The sequence below is a fragment of the Notamacropus eugenii genome, chromosome 6 (genome assembly GCF_028372415.1).
Source record: "Notamacropus eugenii isolate mMacEug1 chromosome 6, mMacEug1.pri_v2, whole genome shotgun sequence".
NCBI classification, from domain to species: domain Eukaryota; kingdom Metazoa; phylum Chordata; class Mammalia; order Diprotodontia; family Macropodidae; genus Notamacropus; species Notamacropus eugenii.
In genome coordinates, this window is record NC_092877.1 from 244,164,700 (window position 1) to 244,188,780 (window position 24,081).

At 34.2% G+C, this 24,081-nt stretch overlaps 1 pseudogene; it reads right to left on the reverse strand.

Moving 5' to 3' along the window:
- Positions 1–1,716: 1,716 nt before the first annotated feature.
- On the reverse strand, positions 1,717–23,373 carry LOC140512298 (proteasomal ubiquitin receptor ADRM1 pseudogene; annotated as a pseudogene).
- Between the last annotated feature and the right edge of the window lie 708 nt (positions 23,374–24,081).

The window sequence follows — 24,081 nt, forward strand, 5'->3', positions numbered from 1 at the left end:
TCCATGTGATTTAATCATGTAACATGGACCTATTAATGAATGATCTTTATCCTCCCATTTAAATTAGTATTACAAATCCCCACACTGGAAAGAGAATCCACCCGTAAAATTAGTTTCAAATCAAGACATAGGGTAGAAAATAAGCAAAAAACAACAACAACAAAGAAATTGACCAAAACTTCCACTGTGGTGTTGGGGAAAATCAGTTATTCGATATTTCCATCTCCCTAGAAATACTTAGTCCTTCAGGAATACAGAATAAAAAGTTTCATCTCTAATATTTCTTTGTACTCCTGGCAATCACTGCTTAAGTGAGTTCCCAAAGTCTTTCATTTGTCATATTTTGCAAAAATTGCTACTTATTTATCTGTATTCTTTATTCCACTGAGCTGCCTTGACATTCACCTTGAAATTATCTTGCCTAGATTTCATGCTAGTTTTTTTTTTTTCTAGAGGTTCATTTTCCACTTCACCACTCTATGTTGTTCATTGAGCAAAAAAATCACTCTGTTTCTCTCTTCTTCCGAGGTGATTTCTGGTAAATGAGATTTTTAGTCTAATCTGGCCTAAAGCTTGGATGCTGTATCTCTCATTTTAACAAAGAGAAGCATTGGATTGCTAAGAGTGTTTTCTGTTTTGGATTCCTTGACTTGTGCGGTGTATTACAGACTTACTTTTCTCCCTATAAATAAATGATAATCAATGTTTTAACAGTTACCTGTTTATGTACTTTAGAGTACTTATCCCAAGGTTTTTGGAAGTGTTCTAAATACCAACATGTTTTTCTCATCTTTTTTTTCCAGTGTTCCAGTTTGCTATTGATCTTGATTTCAGTTCTAACCACTTGATTTGATTTTACAAAGAAATTAATTTAGCATTGAAGTCTATGTTATCAATCATCTCCCATCTATTATATCAATTTAATTTTCTACAGTGGTGTTTTGTGCTAATCAAATTCCTTGCTACTTAACTCTCCTCCTGAAGAAAATATCACTGATAAACAGAAAGGAATCTTCTGAGTTGTCTCTAAGCATTTGGCTCCTTTCATATATTTTATCCTAAATGACATTTTCTAACAAGTTTTCTGTCATCATCCTCTATGTCCAAGTTTACTTTACAGATACCAAGAATCTCAGTATTTTCTTATATAGTTGAAAGACCTTGTAAAATTTTACTTGACATGCTTTATTTATTTAACTACTATAATAAAAGCTTGTATAAAAGTTGCAATCATCTTATTGATGTTTTGTTGGTGAATCATCATGAGCCCTGAAAGACGAGTCAAGTTTACAATGATATAATAAATTTTATTGCCTTTATTTAATAAAATAGTCTATTCTAACAATTTTTTTAGATAATTCTTAGAGAAATTCAAAGGCATTTTTCCATTTTTCTTCAACTTGTTTTTGTCTTTAGGTTTCATTTACAGCACCACTTTAGTTGTCATTTACTTAAAGCAATTTAGGTGGACTTTATCCACTTCATGTATTTGTGTGTATGTGTGTTTTCTCTACAACACCTATGCTTTAGAAACTCAGAAAATACTGAAGCGAAAAAAAATATTAGTTATATTTTGTTTGCACACGTTTTTTAAAGAAGAAATTTCCCTTATTTTGTAGGCTAAATATAGGCATGAGTGTATGGAATAAAATAGTGACACTACTGCAATCACTTAATTATTAAGGATTCTCAATACCTTACAAGATAGCAAATAATTTAAACTAAATTCTTATCTTTCTCTTTGTCTGTTTTGTCCTTTGCATTTCCTTCATTTTTGGTCTGACTTTGCATTGCTGTGCATGGCTTTGGCAAATATTTTGATGTCATGCTTATTTTCTGCATCTACAGCTTCTGTTGGTAAACCAAACTGACTCATAAGTGGATGAAGTTGTCCTGAAGCTAAGACAGCACTGAAAATACTTAATGCCTGCTGAAACTGAGCAAAGGTCTGTGTTCTGAATCTTTTCTTCAGTCTTTAGAAGAGATTCTAAAGAGTGAAGATAAGGCAGCAATGGTTCTTGGACTTCATTATTAATCAGAATAAGAGCTGTAATCTCTGGAGTTAGACTGTGTGGAGAGATATGTGGTCACTGCTTTCCTAATCTACATTCTTTTCTTTTCCCACAAAGGGCACTTGATTCATTGGAATTGTAATGGATACTGTTCCTCAAGAATCCTTCTCCATTTGGACAAGAAATGATGCTATTCTCCAGGGTTCTTGATTGCTTGGGACTGGAAGTGATATGTACCTTCAAGATTTCCACTCCTTCTTGACTGGAATTGCTCTTCTCCCCCTTTAACTATGTCCTCAGAGTGGATATTAGTTACCGAGGTGCCAAATAGTATATGGTCTTACATTCAGTGAGAGTGCATGGATACAATATAATCTCTTTCTTGCCACTTCCTTTGCTCCCTTACTATCTTTGACTTTAGAGCTCTTGAAGCTGCCTGCTGCTGCTTCTCTTGGCATCAGCTAGTTTCACCACTGATGTTACATCCATGTGGGTTAGCCTTCATCCCCATATTAAAAATCCCTCTTTCACACTTTTTAAGTTGTCTTGAGCTGAAAGAATGTCCGACTATGAATTTTGTTGTCTTTTCCACTCCAGAATTGGATTTGAGGAATTGTATTAAAGTTCTTGGAGGAGAATGTTTCTCAGCCTCAGCTGAGTGCTTCCTACTTGTCATCTTGGCCCAACTTGTAGAAGTTACTCTCCCTTTGTTTATTAGATATCCTCTCTCTAATGCATCATTTTAATTATTGCTAAGATACTAATTCTAAGTTATTGTTTGCAAGCATTTTATTTTGTTTAAATATATATTATTTCCCCATCTGTTGAATATCCTTGAGAATAGAAATTGCTTCATCTTTGTATACTGGCACCTAGTCCAGTACCTTGCCTATAATGCAAACTTGCCTATAATGCAAATAAAACATTGTTTTAATGAAATTCCCTTGAAAAGTTTACCCTAGATAAATAATGATATAAATAGGCAGTTACCTGAATGAAAACAAGAATGATATAACAAGCAAATAAGTAATTTTGGTAACTGTTAAAGTGTAAATTACACTTTAATAGATATTGTCAGTATCTTAGAGAAGAAAAGAATCCTAGGAAGAATATATCGCAATGTCCTGAACAATGGCATAAATTGGTAAAATATAGATACAAAATTTTAGCTTGGTGTTAATTCAGGACAATGGCAAAAATCAAGCCTCAGAAATGATTTTAAGCGTCAAATAGCTCTCCTTTCAATTGGACTGTCTATGAAATATTTAAATGAATTCAATATGAGATCAAATAAAGTTATGCTAAAGGAGATTTGATTATTTTTTTTACTTGAAAAGTCTGAGAATATAATTTTCATTTCAATATGCACTTTTCATCTTTCTTTCTCTTGGAGCTTTCTTTCAAATCGAGCTAACTTAACAACTCTTTATTAAATATTTATTCTGTTCCAGACACTAAACCAAGAAATAAATATAGCTATACAAGTAGAAAGACAGTCACTGCCTCAAGTGGTTTACATTTGAATGGAGGAAAACAATGCGAAAATGAAGTTCAAAAGCTCTAAGGGACAGTGAGATAACATTACATGTTGGAGTATATTAGAGAAAGTATTATGGAGAGTTTATAATGTAGCATGGAGAGGAACAAAGAAATGTTTTTTTTTTTCTGAGAATCCTCATGAAAATGGCAATTCTGGAACCACCCAATCAAAAGAAAAGGCTGCAGAAGCAGAGGCTTCTTCCAAAGTAAGAAATAATCCAAACATGAACTTAGCTTGTAGCATTGAGAGATTTCAATGGTATGCATGACAGAGAAAGTTCAAAGAGTATACAAAGTGCAACTTGTAGAGGAATGAAGGTAAATAGATAGCTTAACAGAGAAAGAATGATTATACAGTAATTTGGCCCAATAGGTATTTCTTTAATTTCCAAGCGATCAAGTCATTATTGTGTCAAATGAGGGAACTGGATACATTTTTGTTTTAATTTTATTATACAATCTATATAGTTCTGAGGGTAAAATATATGTTTATCAGACTCCCTAGCTCATTCTTTACAATATCGTATTTTCTTTTTCAAAACCATTCTTGTGGATCTAGCTAGTAGGGAAGAGAATAACTTCTCTTAGGCTATTCAATATCCAAACTGAATTCATTAAAAGTTGTTGTATTTACATTATTTATTAATCATGATGCTATTTACATCTCCATAAGCTCACAATTTATGCCTTTACTATCATGAAAGAACCGATTGTTTAGTTAATTCAAGCCAGTTCAGTGAAAGCCATAAATAGTTGGGGAAATAATTTGGATTCTGCTAGAACCATTTCGTTCACCTTCTGTGAACACAAGTTTCCCAGTTCAATACAACATTTTGATATGAATGATCAGCAGGTGATTGAATAAAGTTAAATGTATTGTATTTCTTTCAAAGAATCCTGTATGATTTTGATATATATGGGAGTTATCCTATTGAGAAGGTTAAAATAATTTGCTTTTCTGTATACTTGTATTTTTTTCACCATGTCCCTGTTGTTCTAACTTCTTGAATATATTTTTGAGATATATAAAATTGTTGATCTTTCATATTCTCCAAATATTTTCCATTTATATTCCACATTACATTTTCAACATATTATGTTATACTATGTCATGCTCACATTTACATTAAGACAGCCATCAAAATCTAAGTTTCCTTGATACAGAGAACATAGCATTTTTTCAAAAACATAGAATTGATTTTCATCCTCCTTTGTGGTAGAGTATCATCGTCATATTTGTCCTTCTGGTTTGATTGTTTATTCCCATTGTAAGAACTTCAAGGTAAAAGTAATGATGGTGATGATAATGACAATGATGATAAAAAAAAAAACTAGCAGTGGCATACTTTTTAAAGGTTTGTGAAATATCTCATCTGAACCTCATTGTAATTCCATTTGATAGGAGTGGCAAGGTGACACAGTGGAAAGAGCATTGGTCCTGAGCTTGGGGGGACCTGAGTTCAAATTCAGCCTCAGGCACTTAGTATTTACTAGCTATATGATCCTGGGCAAGCTACTTAACCTAGCTGCCTCAGACAAACAAACAAACAAAAAAACAATGAGATAAGTTCTATAAATATTTTAGTTTTATGCAAGAGGTAACTGAGGTTGAGAAAGGTCAAGCTGCATAACCAGCACATTTTAAAAGTCATGTTATTTGAATTTATGTTATTTCAAATATAAATGTGTATAAAACATGGTAACTAGTTCAAGCCGTTTTTAAAATACACAACGTGAATTCATATTGTACAGCTACATTATGCATTCATTATTAACACTATTCATGACTTATATGTAAGTGTTTTAGCTGGATTTGAATTCAGATACTCTTGACATCAAATTTAGTGCTTTATCCAGTATACCGAAAACCACAAACTATATAATGGCATACTGTTGTTGAGTGTAAAATTAAACCCATCTTTAGTCATTTCTCTAAGTATAACCTTACAGTCATCTTTCAATGTAATTGCAACTTATTTGCGAGATGTGTGTGCATGATGCATGGAGAAAATGTCAATACTGATATGTTCTTTCAATAAGATATAAATTGATTTATAAGTTCATAAAAGATGTACCATCTTAGAGTAGCTGCTCCTAAAGTTTCATCAGGAAATCTGTAAAATCTTTTCAGAAGCTCAACTATATCAAAAATGATTTCATAATAATACTATATTTCAATTATTAATACCAAATATCAATATCTCTAATGCACATTAATAGCTCTCTGAGGAATCTTCAATTTTTAAAAGTGCAAAAGGGTCTTGAGACCAATTAGTTTGAGAATTATTCTATTAGATTATCAGCAATCAAATGAATGTTTATAGTTGGTCAAGAAGCATCATTCTCAAACAAAAATCATATATTGATTCTTCTATGTTCCAGGCTCTGAGGATATAAGGATAAGAATGAGGTGTTTCTTGGACTCAGACTTACATTCTCACAACAGTGTAAAAGACAGACTGATGAACTCTAGGCATACAAAGATGTTTTGTTACCAGGATAGTGAAGAGTGATAGGACTTTGTATGTATACACTCGTTTGGCAAAAATGGTAATATTAATGAGGTTAAAGATTTAAAGCAAGATGAGGAGTTTGGGGAGGAGTTTGGGGAGTATATACATAGTGGATATCAGACATCAAGATGCCTATGTAGGGTATATATAGAGAAATTCTGACAAAGTTTTAAGCAGCATGAATTCATATTTTGGCTAGTAGTAAGGGATCAATTCGGTTAATGGCCTCTTTTGATGAACAAAGACTTTCAGTGAGGGCTAATAGGGTCATTTAAACAATTAGCATGATGATCTTAAATCTTAAGCAAATAGGTATATCTTCTTCAGACTCTGTATTAGTTACATAGTCAGAATTGAGATGATACTATTTGGACCTCCTTTTGGAAACTACCTTAATCACAACTAAGATAAGTGAATCCAGTTACAGGACAAAGAGTTTCATGTCATGAGATTAGTCTGTAGGCATGAGAGTTGCCTATGAGTTGTTGAGATTTGATCTTTTAGGTTAATCACATTTCTCTGGAAAGTAGGTGATGGGTAGGGTTACAAAGATGAAGGGAATTACAAGACAAAGTTTGACCTTTAGGCAAGTGCTCTGGGGTGTGGGTGGTGGGTGACTTTCAGAAGGTGAAGGAACTAAGAAAGCGAATATTAAATCAAGGTTAAGTCCTAGGGAAATATAATTGAAATCAACTTTAAATTCTATTGGACAAAGTTTTGAAAACTTGGTGGAAAGGTGGATTAGATAAGAACAATGACCTGGACTGACCACATATAGTAGATTTAATTGAGTTTTATTTACCCACCAAACAGTCCTGCTCAGTAAGTATGGAGACACAAATTAGAGTATATTAATTCCACTACTATATTGACAGGATATTATCTCTGAAAGTCCAATAGCACCTTTTGTCACCTTTGTTTTATCCTATATCACTTCAGCAGAATGAAACGTCCAGAAGGAATATAGGTTCCTTTTACAATTTTGTGAGTACATGGTGGATTTTGTTCATCATGGCAAAAGTTTCAATGATTGCACTGAATTGTTAAGCATTTTTACATGTAGACAGGCTCTCAGGTAGCATTCTATCAATAGAACTTCATGTCATTAACTATCCAATGTGCCTACACCTATGTTATATAGCCATAGGCTCATTTGGAAACTAGAAACATCATAGTACAGTGAGGCATTAAGATAGGACGTTACTGGAGGAACGAATCTCTGACTAAGGATTTTTATGCATTATTGACAAGAAACCAGGGAAATTTCTCTATGGTCCTTCAGAAGTCAAGTCACATCTATCCTCATGTGAGGACTTGTTCTAATTGTTATTTGTAACCCTATGGCAAATCTTATATCAAGAGTGATGTTAATGATGCTTTAATAGCAAGAAAAAGAGGATCTTTTTTTTAAAAAAATTACTATTATTTTATTTCTTTTCAATGTTCTAAATCACTTCCATATAACTTAAATTTTCCCCTCCTTCCTCCATGGCCCCTCCCTCCCTGAGATGGCATACAATTTTGTATAGGTTCAACACATACATTCCTATTAAATACATTTTCACCTTAGTCATATTACATAGAAGACTTCAAATGAATGGGAGAAAAACATAAAACAAACCAAACGAAAATAAAAATAAAATGATCCGCTACATTTTGAGATCAAATTACATAGTTCTTTACTAGATGTGGAAGGCATTTTGCTTTAAGAGACCTTGGGAATTTTTTAAGTCCTTACATTGCCATAAAGTATTAAGACTACCAGAAAAAATCCTTGAGCACTGTGGTTGTTACCGTGTACAAAGCTCTCCTGGTTCTCTTCCTTTTGCTCAGCATCAGTTCATATAACTTTTTTGAGACCTTTCTGAAGTCTTCCTGTTTATCATTTCTTATAGCACAATAGGATTCCATTACATTCATATACGACAATTGTTCAGTCATTCTCCAATTGATGGGTACCCCTTTGATTTCCAGCTTTTGGTAGGCATAAAGAGAGCTGATAAAAATATTTTTGTACATGTGGGGCCCTTTCCCATTTTTATGATCTCTTGGGGATACAGTCCTAGAAGCTATATTGCTGGGTCAAAGGGTATGCACATTTTTAGCCCTTTGGCAATAGTTCCAAATTGATCTCCAGAAGGGTTGGATAAGCTCAGAGCTCCAACAACAACGAAATAATGTTCCAACTCTCCCACAACTTCTCCAAAATTTATTATAATCCTCTTTTGTCATGTTAGACAAACTGATAGGTGTGATGTGGTACATCAGAGTTGTTTTGACTTGCATCTCTGTAATCAATTGTGATTTAGAGCTTTTTTTTCAAAAGACTACAGATAGCTTTAATTTTTCCCTCTGAACATTGCCTGTTTATATTCTTTGACCATTTGTCAATTCGGGAATGACTTGTATTCTTCTACATTTGACTCAAGTCTCTATGTATTTTAGAAATGAAGCCTTTATCACAGATATTAGTTGCAAGCATTCTATCCCAGTTTTCTGCTTCCCTCCTAATCTTAGTTGCATTGGGTTTGTTTGTTCAAAAACTTTTCAATGTACTGTAATTAAAATTATGCATTTTGCACTCCATAAAGTTTTCTATCTCTCGTTTAGTCAAAAATTCTTCCCTTCTCCATAAATCTGTTAAATACACTATTCCTTGCTCCACTACTTTGTTTATACTATCAAACTTTGTACCTTGATCATGCACCCATTTGGTCTTTACTCTTGAGTACAGTGTTAGGCATTGGTCCGTGCTAAGTTTCTGCCACACTCTTATCCAGTTTTCCCAGCAATTTTTGTCAAACAGTGAGTTCTTATGCCAGAAGCTGGGATCATTGGGTTTATCAAACAGTAGATTGCTATATTCATTGGTTACTGTGTCTTGAGTATATAAATTATTCCAGTGTTCTACCCTTCTGTTTCTTAGCAAGTACCAAGTGGTTTTGATCATTGTTACTTTATAATACAATTTGAGACCTGGCAGAGCAAAGCCACCTTCCCTAGCATTTCTTTTCATTAGTTCCCTTGATATTCTGGACCTTTTCTTCTTCAAGAAGAATTTTAATATTATTTTTTCTAGTTCTACAAAATAATTACTTAATAGTTAAATTGGCAAGGCACTGAATAAGCAACTTAATTTAGCTAGAATTGTCACTTTTATTCTACTGGCTTGGCCCTCCCACAAGCAACTGATATTTTTAAATTTACTTAGATCTGCTTTATCTGTGTGACAAATGTTTTGTAATTGTGTTCATATAGACCTTGGGTTTGTTCTGGCAGGTAGACTTCCAGATATTTTATAGTCTCTACTGTAGCTTTAAATGGGATTTCTCTTCTATCTCTTGCCCTTGGCCTTTGTTATTAATATATAGAAATGAAGAAGATTTATGTGAGTTTATTTTATAGTCTGCAACTTTGCCAAAGTTGTTTATTATTTCAAGTAGTTTTTCACTTGATTCTCCGGGATTCTCTAAGTATATCATCATATCATCTCCAAAGAGTGATAACTTAGTTTCTTCTTTGCCTGTTCTAATTCCTTCAATTTCTTTTTCTTCTTTTGTTGCTACAGCTAACATTTCTAGTACCATATTGAATAAAATAATTGTGGTGATAATAGAAATTCTTGTTTCACACCTGACCTTATTCGAAATGCATCTAGCTTATTTCCCATTATATATAATGCTTGCTGAAGGTTTTAGGTAGGCATTGTGAATTATTTTAGGAAAACTTCCATTTTTTCCTATGTTCCCCGGCATCTTCAACAGGAATGGGTGTTGTATTTTGTCAAAACTTTTTCTGCATCTATTGATAAAATCATTCAGTTTGTGTTAGTTTTTTGTTGATATGATCAATAGTGCTAATAGTTTTCCTAATATTTAACCAGCTCTGCATTCCTGGTATAAGTCCTACTTGATCATAATGTATTTTTCTCTTGAGAAGTTGTTGAATTTTTTTTGCTAAAATTTTGTTTAAAAGTTTTGCATCTATATTCATTAGAGAAATTGATCTATATTTTCTTTCTCTGTTTTGGCTCTTCCTGGTTTATTTGTATCATATTTGTATCATGAATAGAATTTCAGGGGAGTCCTACTTTCCCAGTTTTCACAAATAGTCTATATTGTATTGAAATTAACTGTTCTTTAAATGTTTGGCACAATTCACTTATGAATCCATATAGCCCTTGAGAATTTTTTTTAGGGAGTTCATTGATGACATGTTCAAATTTCTTTTTCTGAGATGGGATTATTTAAATATTCAACTTCCTCTCCTGTTAATCTGGGCTATTTATATCCTTTAAAAAGATCCCACTTGTCATTTAGATTGTGGAATTTATGGGCATACAGTTGGGCAAAGTAATTTCTAAATATCATTTTGATTTCCTCTTCGTTGGAGGACATCACCCTTTTCATTTTTTATACTGGTAATTTGACTTTCTTCTTTATTTTTTCAGTCAAATTGACCAAAGTTTATCAGTTTTATTGGTTTGTTCATAAAATCAACTGTTAATTTTATTTACTAGTACAATGATTTTCTGAATTTCAATTTCATTAATCTCTCCGTTACTTTTCAGTATTTCTAATTTGACATTAATTTGGGGATTTTCGATGTGTTTTTTTCCACTTTTTTCACCTGCATGCCTAATTCATTGATCTCCTTTTTCTTTATTTTATCCATGTAGGCATTTAAAGATATAAAACTTCCCCTAAGAACTGCTTTTGTAGTATCTTGTAAGATTTGGTAGATTATCTCATTATTGTCATTCTCTTGAATGAAGTTGTTGATTGTTTCTCTAATTTGTTGTTAAACCCACTCATTCTTTAGAATTATACTGCTTAGTTTCCAATTAGTTTTTGGATTATATTTCCACAGCCTTTGATTACTTATAAGTTTTATTGAATTTTGCTCTGACAAAGATGCATTGACTATCTCCGCCTTTTAGCCCTGGAGTGTGAGGTTTTTATTCCTTAGTGCATGATCACATTTTGTGCATGTGCTATGTACTACTGAGGAAAAGGTATATTCTTTTCTACTCCCATTCAGTTTTCTCCAGAAATCTATCCAGAGTTCTATTCACCTCCTCAACTTCTTTTTTGTTTAACGTGAGGTTAGATTTATCAAGTACAGGCAGGGAGAAGTTTAGGTCCCCCACTAGTATAGTTTGCAGTCTCCTTCCTGTAACTCCATCAACTTCTCTTCAAAAAATTTGGATGCTATTCCACTTGGAGTATATATGTTCAGTAATGAATTTGCTTCCTGGTCTATGGTGACTTTTACAGGATATAGTTTTCTTCCTTATCTCCTTTGATTAGAATTATTTCTGCGTTTGCTTTGTCTGAGATTAGGATTGCTACCCCTGTTATTTTACATCAGATGAAGCATAAAATATTCTGCTCCAACCTTTTACCTTTACCCTGTGTATATGACCCCATTTAAAAGGTGTTTCTTGTAAACAACATATTGTTAGATTATGCTTTTTAATCCCTTCTGCTATCCCTCTGTGTTTTATGGGAGAGTTCATCCCATTCACATTCACAGTTGTGATTACAATCTGTGTCTTTCCCTCCATTACCTTTTCCCCTTCTTTATGCTTTCAGTTCTCTTTCTGCCATCCCCTCCACAGTAGCGATTTCATTTTTAACCACTGCCTACCTCAGTATTCCCTCTATTCTTTCTGACTCCCCTCCCTTTTAATCCACTTTTAGCTTCCTACTTCTTCCCTCCCTTTCAACCTACTCTTCCTTTTCTTTCTCGCTTACCCCATATAGCTAGCTGTATTTATATACTTAGCTGAGTTTGTTGTACCCTCCTTGAATTCAATCACCTGAGGGTACCTCTCAAACAATGCCCATCTCCCTCCCTTCTTTCACTCTGCTGTAATGTACTTTTGTGCTTCTTTCTGTGAAAGAATTTATTTTTTCTGCCTCTCACTTTTCACATCTCCCATTAAAATCCCTTCACACCCTTAAATCACATTTGCTATCATTGCAGCATTTAATTTATACCTGCTCCATCTATCTATGTATATCCCTTTTACATTTCATAAGTATAAAATCCTCAAGAATAAGAACTATCATCTTCATTTATAGGGATAAAAAGAGTGTGCCCATACTGTGTAACAAGTGTTTTGTTTTTTTTTTCCTACTTACTTTTATATACTTCTCTTGAGTCCTGTGTTTGAAGACCAAATTTTCTACTGAGTTCTGGACTTTTATTCAGGAAGGTCTGGAATTCCCTTGCTTCCTGGATGTCCATCTCCTTGCCTGAAATATTATGCACAATTTTGCTGGGTAATTAATCATTGATTTTGGTCCCAGCTCCTTTGCCTCATTGAATACCGTATTTCAATTTCTTTGATCTTTTAATGTATAACCTGCAAGGTTATATGTGATCCTGACTGCAGCTCCTAGATATTTGCATTGTTTCATTCTGGCTACCTGCAGTCTTTTCTCCTTTACTTGATAGTTCTGGAATTTGGCAACTGTTTCACTTGTTGTTTTTAATTTGGTGTCCCTTTCAGAAGGTGAATGGTGAATTCTTTCGATGACTATTTTGTCTTCTGGATCTAGGACTTCTGGGTAATTTTCCTTGATGATTTCTCAGATGGTATTTTCCAGGCTTCTTTTTCTCATCATGACTTTCTTATAGACCAATAACCCTTAGATTTCCTTTCCTGGATCTATTTTCCAGGTCAATTGGTTTTCCCTGTTAGATATTTTACATTTTCTTCTAAGTTTTCATTCTTCAGATTCTTTTTGACTGATTCTTGATGTCTCATAGATTCATTAGCTTCTACTTTCCCAATTCTAGTTTTCATCAAAGTAAACTTTTGCATCTCCTTTTGCATCTGTCCAATATACTTTTAAGGAACTACTTTCACCACTTATGTTTAGTACTTACTTTTCCATTTGTCCAATTGTCCTTTTAAATTTTTCTATGATTTCTTTTTTCATATTGTTAAAGTCACTGGTCAGTTTTTCTTCTATTTCTCTACTTTGGGTTTTAAAATTTTCCTGAGCTCTTCCAAGGAGGGTCTTTGTGTTGCAGACAAGTTCATATTCCCTTCTTAAATTTCAGATATGAGTTCAGTCTCAATGCTGACTTTTTGGTATTTGTGTTTTGGTCCTTGTCGCTATAGAAGAATTCCATGATCTTTTCTTTACTGTTTAGCTTCTTAATCATGATAATAAACCTTTGCCTGTCTTTTAAAATAGATCTCTGTAGTTGCACAGGTAGCTCTGTCCCACAGTTCTTGTGCCTACAACTTGAGTGTTGTGGCTGTTAATTCCTTCAGCTAGAAGCTGAAATGCTGCAGCTTACCTGGAGAAGAGTTGGCTGGTCTTGGAAATAGAGCCCAGGTGAGGTACTTTTGGGTTTCCCAGCAGTTGCCCTGGAGCTAGCTTCTTAATTGTGGAGGAGGAGTGTTTTGGATGCCCAGAAGTATCCTCTGCTGAGGTAGAGCACCAGCAGGCTCACCTGTCTTTCTTAATGTCTTTCTGATGTCCCTGGGTTGCTGAAGCCCACCTGGGGTCCTGGTGTTGGTAATTGCTGGCTTTACCCTCCTGGGGCTCAGGATCTTCTCCTAGTTTGTGGAGGTGGTACTGTCTGGGTCAGCTCTAATGCTGCGCTGGTCACCTTTGGCCACAGCAAGAGGAACCTTCCTTAGCCATCTTTCTAGTCTCACATGCTAAGAGTCTGTTTACCCCTTCTGCTGCTCCCACTGTTCCATGGTTTTTCCTGAGGAGATATTCTCTGGATTCGTCAAAGTCAACAAGGGGAAGGAGATAGCAATTACCAATTACGCTGCCATTTTGGCTCCTGGAAATGGATCTAGACTTGAATTTCAAAAGAGAAGTTTTTGTTGTTTTTGTTTTAGTCTAATCAAGAGGTTTAAAGTCTCTCTTTGAATGTGACTGAGGAGCATGTTTCTGGCCCATTGCAGGACCTGAGAAGATTTGCAAGAACTTGACCCCTTTTGTTATTGAGTCACTGTTTCCCAAGAGATGTGATTCCCTTTGACTCTAAAAAGCATGTAAGACTCTGAGGTGTGGGTTTTACTTTGGATGTTACTGACTGGAAGTGTTTGTTTGGTCAGATGAAGACTCTGGGAAGCTGCTAAAGGAGCCCCTGCCTTTGAGAACCCAGATGTTGTGCTTCACTCTCTGGTAACTATGGTCAGACAGTTGGAACTATCTATTGAGTTCAGGCAGAAAAAGCCACGAGTTTTAATTTCTCTGTATTTTCTTTGAAGATCAGGGTGATGATTCCCCTGAAGAAGATGAATGATATATGTGTTTGATTAAAGAAATGGTGCATATGGTTGATTAAAGGGATTGTTACCCCTTTTATAGCTGTTTTCCTTTTGTGAATGAAGATCTAAGAACTGTGATACTGTTATAGCAATCTCCCCCCACCCTCTAGTGTATGTTGGAGAGCTTACTGATACAGAAGCTCAGTGTATAAGATGCATCAAGCTGGGGAAATGTGTAGAAAGATTATTTGGTGTATATATAAAAGTATGTGCATACACAAATGTACACATGCGTATCTATACTTATATACATGTAATATATACATATGTATAAATATATATATATATGTATATATATTTTGACTTCGATGCACACTTTCTATTTTATGGTTAATGTATTCATTTTCAGTTTTTAGCAATCGCTTCTATAAGCTTTAAATTTTTTCCACATCCCTCCCCCCCTCCTCATGACAGCATGGTAAGTCAAAGAGCATGCACATATTTATAGCTCTTTGGACATAGTTCCAAATTGCTCTCCAGAAAGGATGCATCAACTCGCAATTTCACCAACAAAGAATTGGTGTTTCAACTATCCCAAATCTTCTTTAACATGTATCATGTTTCTGTTTTGTCGTGTTAGGCAATCTGATAGGTCTGTTGTGGTACCTCAGAGTTGTTTTGGTTTGTGCCTCTAATCAATAGTGATTTAGAGCTCTTTTATGATTATGGATAGCTTTAATTTCTGCCTCTGAAAACTGCCTGTTAATATAATTTCACTGTTTATCAATTTTGGAATGATTTGTATTGTACATTTGGTTCAATTCTGTTTATATTTTAGAAATGAGGCCTTTATCACAGACACTAGCTATAAAAAATTTTTTCCCAGTTAACTGTTTACCTCCTAATCTTGGTTGTATTTCTTTTGTTTGTTCAAAAACTTTTCAATTTGATGTAATATCAATTAACTATTTTGCATTTCATAATATCATCTGTCTCTTATTTGCTCTTAAATTTCTCCATTCTATATAAATCTGACAAATACACTATTCCTTGCTCCCCTAATTTGTTTATAATGCTAGCCTTTGCACCAAAATTGGTTACACATTTATACGTTTTTTCTAGTGGTGTGTAGGTACAGGAAGGAGGAAATGAATGAAGTAAAAAGTATACAGGAGGGAACAAAAGAAAAACTACAATGCATCAAAGAGAAGATGGACAGCTTTCAACACAATGAACAGTATTTAATGTATAGGCTTTCTCAAAATGAAAAATCATTGTTATTTTTTCTGGATAATGTCCTGTGTTTTATTGTGCACATGACATTTTTTCTTATTTTATATTTAAGGTTAATATTTAAGTTTATGCTGTTTCTTTTTCTTTTCTTATTTTATATTTAGGCTTCATTATTTTTAAAACAATAAAACTAAAAATTAAGGATATGCACAGTTTGGTTGCCCTTTGGGTACAGTTCCAAATTGTTCTATAGTATGGTTGGATCAGTTCACAATTCCACCAACAGTGCATTAGTATTCGAATTTTCTCACATCCTTTCCAAAAAATGTAAATGTTTTCACTGAGAATTAAAGAATTGGTTGTAGGCAGTGAGTTTAATCGGGTTCCAGTACACCTCTGGTTTTGACCATGATCATCCTGTTTCTAGGTGATATCTTTGCTTAGAGTTGGAACTAAAATCCTATTCCACAATAAAGACAAGTTAAGAAGTAGTCTTTATTTATTGATGAAAAATTCTCAGTGAAATCTTATAATAGACGTAGCATTTATACCTGACAATTTTAAAGGTCAACTACTTGAACTCCCTCATCCTTTTTCTTTTGAAGAACTTATTTCCCCCTCTTGCAGTTTACAAGTATGGGGAATTGTTATGGATTAATTTCCACTACTGATATACATGAGACAATTAATTTCCTTTGCTTCTGATCTTTTTTCTGACACTCCTTAGGCAAGCTTGTAGGCCCCTCTCCCACAGACATACCATATCTTTGCTAAAACTAGTATAGGAACATTTTTTCTTCAAAACAACAGCCCCGAGACTTCTTCCCCTCCCAGAATGATTTATATACTTATTATTTTTTTTCTATTAAAGGGGTCATTCCCCCTGACTACTTTTTAAAGGGGATTATTCACTGAATGAGATAAAAGGCCTTAGCCTAAAAGGCCAAGGTCTCCCACTGTATCATGCGCTGTCTCCAGTCATCCTGATGAATATCTTGTCACTGGATACAAATGGCTCAGGAGGAGAACGTGAACCTGGTGATGTTGCACAGCCCTCACTCACTCAATACAATGTCAAATGCAAGTCATGTCATCATTTGTCTGATGTCATGATCTTCTTCAAAAAAGAAGGATGAACACACAACAACAACAACAGACAACCAATCATCCTGAAACACTGAAACTTAGAACTCCTAAACTCAAGCACCACTTGTCTCAATTTCAGGCTGCATGTTATCATAGACATGCATCCTTCTCATTTTAAAGAAGAGTGAGCTAAGACAATAATTCCCTTGTCCATAGTTATTTAAGTAATTTACGAAAGCAAACCAGGATACAAATTCAGTTCCTCTATCATCTCCTCTTCAGCTCTTTTTAAATCTGTTAAAGCAGTTGATAAATAAGGAACAAGACTATGTTAAACACAACATCATTTGATGTTAAATAAATGAATGCCAAGTGTTCTTTAAAAAAAAAATTAGCAAAATTTTCCTCATGAAAATTGAGGAACAGAATTTTACATAGTACAAAACTTCCTTTGTCTTAGTTATTTTATTTCCCAGGCCAAAGCTCAATTGGAGTAATGAAGAGATAACATTTTTCTAATCATTGATCAACACCAGATTTCTAGAAACAAAGGTGAATGCATAGAACATTTCATCAGCATCCCAATATCACTTATATATTGATGTTAAGAGTATGTAATTAATCTCTTCTTTTCATTTACCACTAAATTTCTTGAATTGTTAAAACTGTAACTTTTATGATTACTTCCATGAATACTATTGTACTCTATGGAAACGCTTAGTCAAAAATAAATATAAAAAGCAAGAAATGAAAAAAGATATTTTTAAGAATAAGATTTGACCTCAAATTCTAGGCCATTTTTAGTATTTACTCTACACACAGAGAAACTTCTGCTATTCTTAATACAAGTTGTGCATTTTCTCAGCTGAACAGGGTGCTGGAAAATCTCCTTTTTTATAAAAATCCTCATTTTTAAAGCGTAATAGACTTAGAGACAAAGTAAAATATCAGCAATTACAGTTTAAGGAGGTGGAGTGAGGGTACAATGAATTGTGTAGATGTCTTTACTGTAGCAATTTTCACAAAGGAACAGTAATACCATGTGATCATGAAATGAATTTCAAGTATATACTTCACATTTGTACAAAAGAACACTGCTAAGGGCACCTAGAGTGAGTGGTGTGAGCCATTTCAGGCGACTGCTCAGCTTAACCATAGATTAATTGTAAGCCATGAACTACCCTATGCTCTGACGCATTGTATGTTACTTGATTTTACAGTGAGTAATTCTCCCTTTCCTATAATTAAAATCACTTGTATTGCAATGAAATGAGCCACTGAGCTCCTGAAGGGAAAATGCTATACATTGCCTGTTTCTTACTGATTTTCCATACAAATTTTTATAAGATTGAATGTTAGCCAAATGTTTTGTTTTGTTTTAACAAAACTGATGGTCACTATCCAGGTTTGCTCTTCAGATTTTTTCAAATATGTTTTGGTACCAAAAGAAAAAAACAACAACAACAACAACATTTCTTTGTTCTGTTCCTTGAGGAAAAGACTTGAGTTCTTTATATGCATACTCTCAGGGTACAGGTATGTGGTCAATAATTAAGTCAACATTAAAGGCTACTTGGATTTCTGTGACTGTTTCATTTTTGTTCAGTTAGTCTATTTTCTTTCATGATGTCTCCCTTATAGAAAGTACTTAAACATGTTTTCTTTTTTTTATTGGAATGGCGTCTTCCATATTTTAGAGATCTGTTACTTTACAGGTGCCATTATAATTCATCCTTCCCATAGCTGAAAATTGCCATGGGATTTGCCATATTGAAAAATTCAATACAATGTAGCCAGTAGAGCTACATTCAGCTACATTGTTCCTCAGAGAGTAGACAGGTTCAGGTGCTGGTTCCATCCTCTTCATTTTAGCAAGGATAAATTCTTAATCCTTAAGAAGAGAGAAGAGCAAGTCCCTTGACCCAGGAACATTCATTCTAGGTTGATGAGTCTTGTTGAATCAGAGTTTAGGTATGACTAGAGTTTAGACCAGCAAGGAAGTCCCAAAACATGGAAGCAATATATGGAAAATATAAATGGCCCAAGGAAATCTAAGGCTCTTGGGACTTCCCAGTGTGTGGAAAAACTCAAGTCTGGGCAAATGGCCCCTTCCTTTGGCAAGGGCCAAAAATTCTACAGAGGGAGAGAACAATCTCATTCTAAAACCTCAAACTTTTGCTAATAGCTACATATTCTTCTTACACCATGCTGGTAGAACCTTTCAAACATTTTACTTTGCTAGCATATTCTTAAGGAACACCACAAGAAGACTTTTCAGTGCTTTAATGTAAGACAGAGATATGTTGATAGAAGTTTTAGAGGTACAGTAGCCCCACAAAATATGACTGGTCTGTAGGAGATGGGGGTAGAGAGAAAAAAGAGAGAGCAAGAACTTAATATAAATCAATAATCAATAAGTCAACAATCAGCTCTTTCACATATATGTATATATATGTACAAATACACATATTCAAATATGAATGTGTATATATGTATGTATATATTAATTATAGAAGACAGGATAGATATTATGAAGCATATACATTGCAGTTTAACTAATCTAAAAATTACTAGTTGGAAACAGAAAAAATCATCCAGACAACCAGATAGGAAATACAGTTCCTTCTTTTCAGTTAGGACAAGGAATTGGAAACTAATGTCTTGAAAACAATGGTATGTCTATTTAAGAAGACTTGGAAACAGTTCAGTAAGATCGCATTTTTGCAAATAAAGAAAAGACATTTTTGGGGGTTAATGTTAGCAAGTACTGAAACAGAGTGGGAAATTTTATGAGCTAGTGGCATATGCAAACAAAGTCATTTTCTGCTATTTCATATGCTGTCAGGACAAAATGAAAATCTGTCATGGCACTGATGGGAATTAGATATTTTTGCAAGTATGATGGCCAGTGAAAATGATGAAACCAAAGGTCATTCTGAGAAGAAAACTACCTTACTACTGTGCCAGAAAAAGGGGGATGTCATTTATTTTGTATAAAGGTTGAGTCAAATTGAAAGATGAGCTTCAGATTGTTTTAGAAGCAGTAAGAGGAAAGGGTAACTAAGGGGGAAAACCATAGGAAGTACTGAAGTGGAAAATATTCTGTCCCTTTTTTATGTCAACATTATTTCCATATCTTTCTACTTTGAAATGAATTTAAAATAGTAATGTGGATCAAACTTTAAAATACATTTGATTCATTATCTTCTATGTATCCGAGAGAGCTCAGCAACATAATATTGTGGACTTGAAGGAAGAAAATAATTTCCTTTGGTATTCTCTCTTTTTATAAAACAAGGTAGATTTTTCCTTGAGGACAATTAACAAATCTACACTAAGGGGACTTGCTCCAAATTTCATGAAGTGTCCCAGAAGAGTTATCAACACCTAGATTAGGCATTTAGATTTTCATCTACTTAGGACTTATCTATCAGACAACCCACAGAAGTGAAAATACTAGCATATGATATCTTAGTGTGAAAGAATGAGATATTATTGTGTGGAAAGTGTGCGTATTGTTCCACATAGATATGCTAACTTGCACTTGTTTCTATGCAATGTTTATACTTTCTCAAATAGATGAATTGGAAACAAGATTGCTTTTATTTTTAATAATTTTCCATTTCTTTATTTTTCATTTTTATTTTTACGAGTATTTTATTTTTTCGAATTACATGTAAAGGCAATTTTAACATTCACTTTTCATAAAATTTGAGTTCCAAATTTTTTCCTCTCTCCTCTTCCTCCTCCCTAAGACAGTAAGCAATTTGATATAGATTATATATGTACAGTCAGGTAAAGCGTATTTCCTCGTTAGTCATGAAAGAACAAATGTAACAAAATGAAAGAAAACCCACAAAAATAAAAGTGAAATACAATATGTTTTCTTCTATATTCAGAATCCATCAGTTCTTTCTCTGGATGTGGATAGAATTTTGCATAATGAAGAAGATCAGAAGACTGCTTTTCAGAAGCTAACTAAATCACCATAACTTGATTCCAACACAAATCTACAACCTTTGGTTGAGGGTTTAGGCTTGAATACACACAAATCTGGCCTATGTACTAATATGAGAGAGAGAACAAAAATTCTGCAAGCAATGGAATTTGAAATTCTTCTGTGCTTGGTCATAAGAAATGATCTGCTTACTTTAATCATGAATAACTTTTGTCAGTAAAGGAAGAGACAGGTGTGAACCGTAGACTAAATATAGTTAAATGTATTTTGTGCAGCAATGACTTTTTTTAAATCCATAGGATACTCAATAGTTTCATAGATATTTGAACCTAAGATGAATGATACACATGTAGTTCAAGAGTTTTCAATCTTTTCTGTCTAAAAGCCACTTCATAATCCTTACCGTTATTATGAATGACGAAGTGCCTTGTGCATGGGGGGAGCTGTTATATCCCATAATGTGCTCAAGTCACCATTTTACTCTCTCCTAATAATTGACTGTTAATTTTTCAATGTCAGTATTTGTGAAAGTCAGCAAACACTACATATCAGGTGTGACCCAAGAAAGTGATGGAGAAAATGTTAATAAAGCAGATTAAACTTAAAAGTGTGTCATGAGCATATTTCTATTTTGCAGGAGTCAGTTATTGAACAATTAAAAGCACATTATTATCATATCTATAGAAATTTCATATTAGAAATTAAAACTGATATTTTAAAATTGTGTATTAGTTCAATTAAATTGTAATAAAATCTTAATATATTTTAACATACCATATTTTTGGAAACAATTTTCTTCAAAAATCATTAGAAGATTGGTATTTTTTCTACTATTTTTTGAAATCTTTGATGTCTGGCTTAATAGAAGACAGCTGGATTTTCATATATACTCTTGCATTCAATCTGTTGCAACACATGGTTTTGTTGAAGTATGTGAAGAAAATGTATCCTCATACCAATCAATAGTTGGAAAAGGGAGTATTATTTCAATAGACAGTGCATTGCATTCATTATAAAATAGTTGTTACTTCTAAGGACACTTAAAATCATCTTTCACTACTAGGTGACCATGGAAAACATTTTGAGTGCTGCTGATTTAGTTCAATTTATTCTGTTTCTAAAGATAAAAAAAAACTGAAGCTCAGTGAAGTAAAATGACTCAATAAATGACAGTTAATGAAAGAACTGTAGTACACTGGCCAAGTCAACTTGCTGTCTACCTCCTGTTCCAGATGGCCCATTAATAGTAGTTAAAATGTTCTGAAGGTCACTCAGTTGAATGGACTGTGTTGAGCTTGTTGCTGTGTTGATTCCATTACCTAGGTAGGGCTTGCACCAGTTGCAGATGCAATCATTTGAGCACTGGATTCTGTTGCAGCATGAATAAAATATAGAAGAACAGGAGGGAAATGTGGTTACAGAAGTAGATTGGCTCTGGGAGCTGGAAGAAGAGCTGCTTGCTCCAATTACTCCTCTCCCTAGTAAGCTGGCTGGACCAGGACCTATCATTGCACCAAACCCAGCAAGTCCTCCCAAGTCAATTGGACCAACAAGCTGCATGAGGTGCTTGTTAATCATGTTACCCAGAAGGCACTGAAAACCACCTCCATATCCAAGTTTTGAAAGATCATGGCCTCCATTTCTGCTCACACTCCAAAAATCCCAGCATAGGTACATAATTCAAATATTCATTTACTTTTCTGCAATGTTCTTCATACTTCTCAGTCTTGGGCTTCTGCATCCAAAAGAATACTTACTTTGATCTTGAGTTGAACTTCATTGCAGGTTGTGTTTGTCTTTCATTTTCTAAGAGGACTATGACATTAGACAAATGATGACATGACTTCCACTTGACTTTGTTCTGAGTGAGGAAGGACTGTGCACTTTTTCTTCCTGAGCCATGTGGATCTAGTAATCAGATACTCATTAGGATGACTGGGAATAGTCCAGGATGCAATGGGAGACCTTGGCCTTTTAGGATAAGATCTATTCAAGTACTCACTGAAAGTGAGTTAATGCCCATTCAGTATATAGACCTCTTTTAAAAGCAGTGAGGGGAATGGCCTCTTTAATAGAAAAGAAAAAAAAATAATAAATCATGCTGGGAGGGGCAAAAGCCTCAAGCTTCTTGTTTTTCTGAAGAGAAATTGTTACTATTGATATTCACTCTAAGCCATGAGGATGTAAAATAGCCATTGAGTGGAAGTTGGGCAGGGATGCTTCGTTGTTCAGTGCATGATTTTCAGAGTGAAGGGGGCATAAGATTTTAGGGGAGATCAGAAGGAAATGAAGGGGAGGGGACGAGAGGGAGAGGGAGGGAATTAAAGAGAAGGGAAGGGGAGGGGTGGGAAAGAATCTAGCCATCATATCCTAAGTTAACTGGGCAGCTTCTGACCATCAAAATTTACCTTCTTTTAGAGAGGAGAACGAAAGGCAGAGGCCTCTGAGTTACCAAGCTTGCTGGGTCCCCATTTAGGCAGATTAGTCTACTAACTGGTTGTGTTCATTACATGTACTCTACAAGCTGTGCACTTAGGTACTTGTTTAAATTCACGGTCTGCAAGAAAAATAATTAAGTCACCTACTTTACCAGAAGTCTCATCCTTTCAACAAAATTTATGAGACAATAATCAGTTTGCTGAATGTATATAAGCCTTTCTGATTATATGCGGCAACTGTAGTTCATTTCAATAAAATTTTCCTGCCCAAAACTCCACCAAGTATTTGCTGGAATGAGCCCCAGGAACCTGGGATTAGACTTGGAAACAAAGCACCTAAAGTCATTCTGGAGCCTGGGGTGTGCATAGTGGGTAAAGAAATGACTACGACTTGCTCTTCCTCCTCTGCCTAATATATATATATATATATATATATATATATATATATATATATATATATATATATATATATATATATATATATATATATATATATATATATATATATATATATTTTAAGCCAGGAGTTTTACAGGAGCATGACAGAATTCAATGAAAACAAAAGCTTACGCAATATAACACAAAAACAAATCATTAACAGATTCTGAAATTTAAATGTCACAACTAAGTAACAAAACTACTAAATTATTACTTTCTTAAACCTTAAGTGTCTCTCCTGTCTTATTTATTTGCAGCATTAGAAGAATCTTTCAGGGACTCCTTAAAACTTGAAGGGGAATGGCTAAGGCTCCCAGAAGTGAGAGCCAGATTTTAACATAGTTCTTTGTACAATCTCTGACTGGTAACAACTTAAATGTCATGTCACTTAGTGACTTTTGAAAGACTCTCATTTTTTTCTCCATTTATTTTTCTTTTAATAAGACTTTCCTCCTCACAAATACACATAACGAAGTTTGTAGCCTTGTAGCCTTGTAGCCTTGCAGCCTTGTACATAATAAAGTATATCCAAATGTGGTTGCTTTTTTTTTTTTTTTTTTTGCAGACAGTTGCCCAAAAATGGCTTTGTACAATTTGACTTTTTTTTGAGAATTGT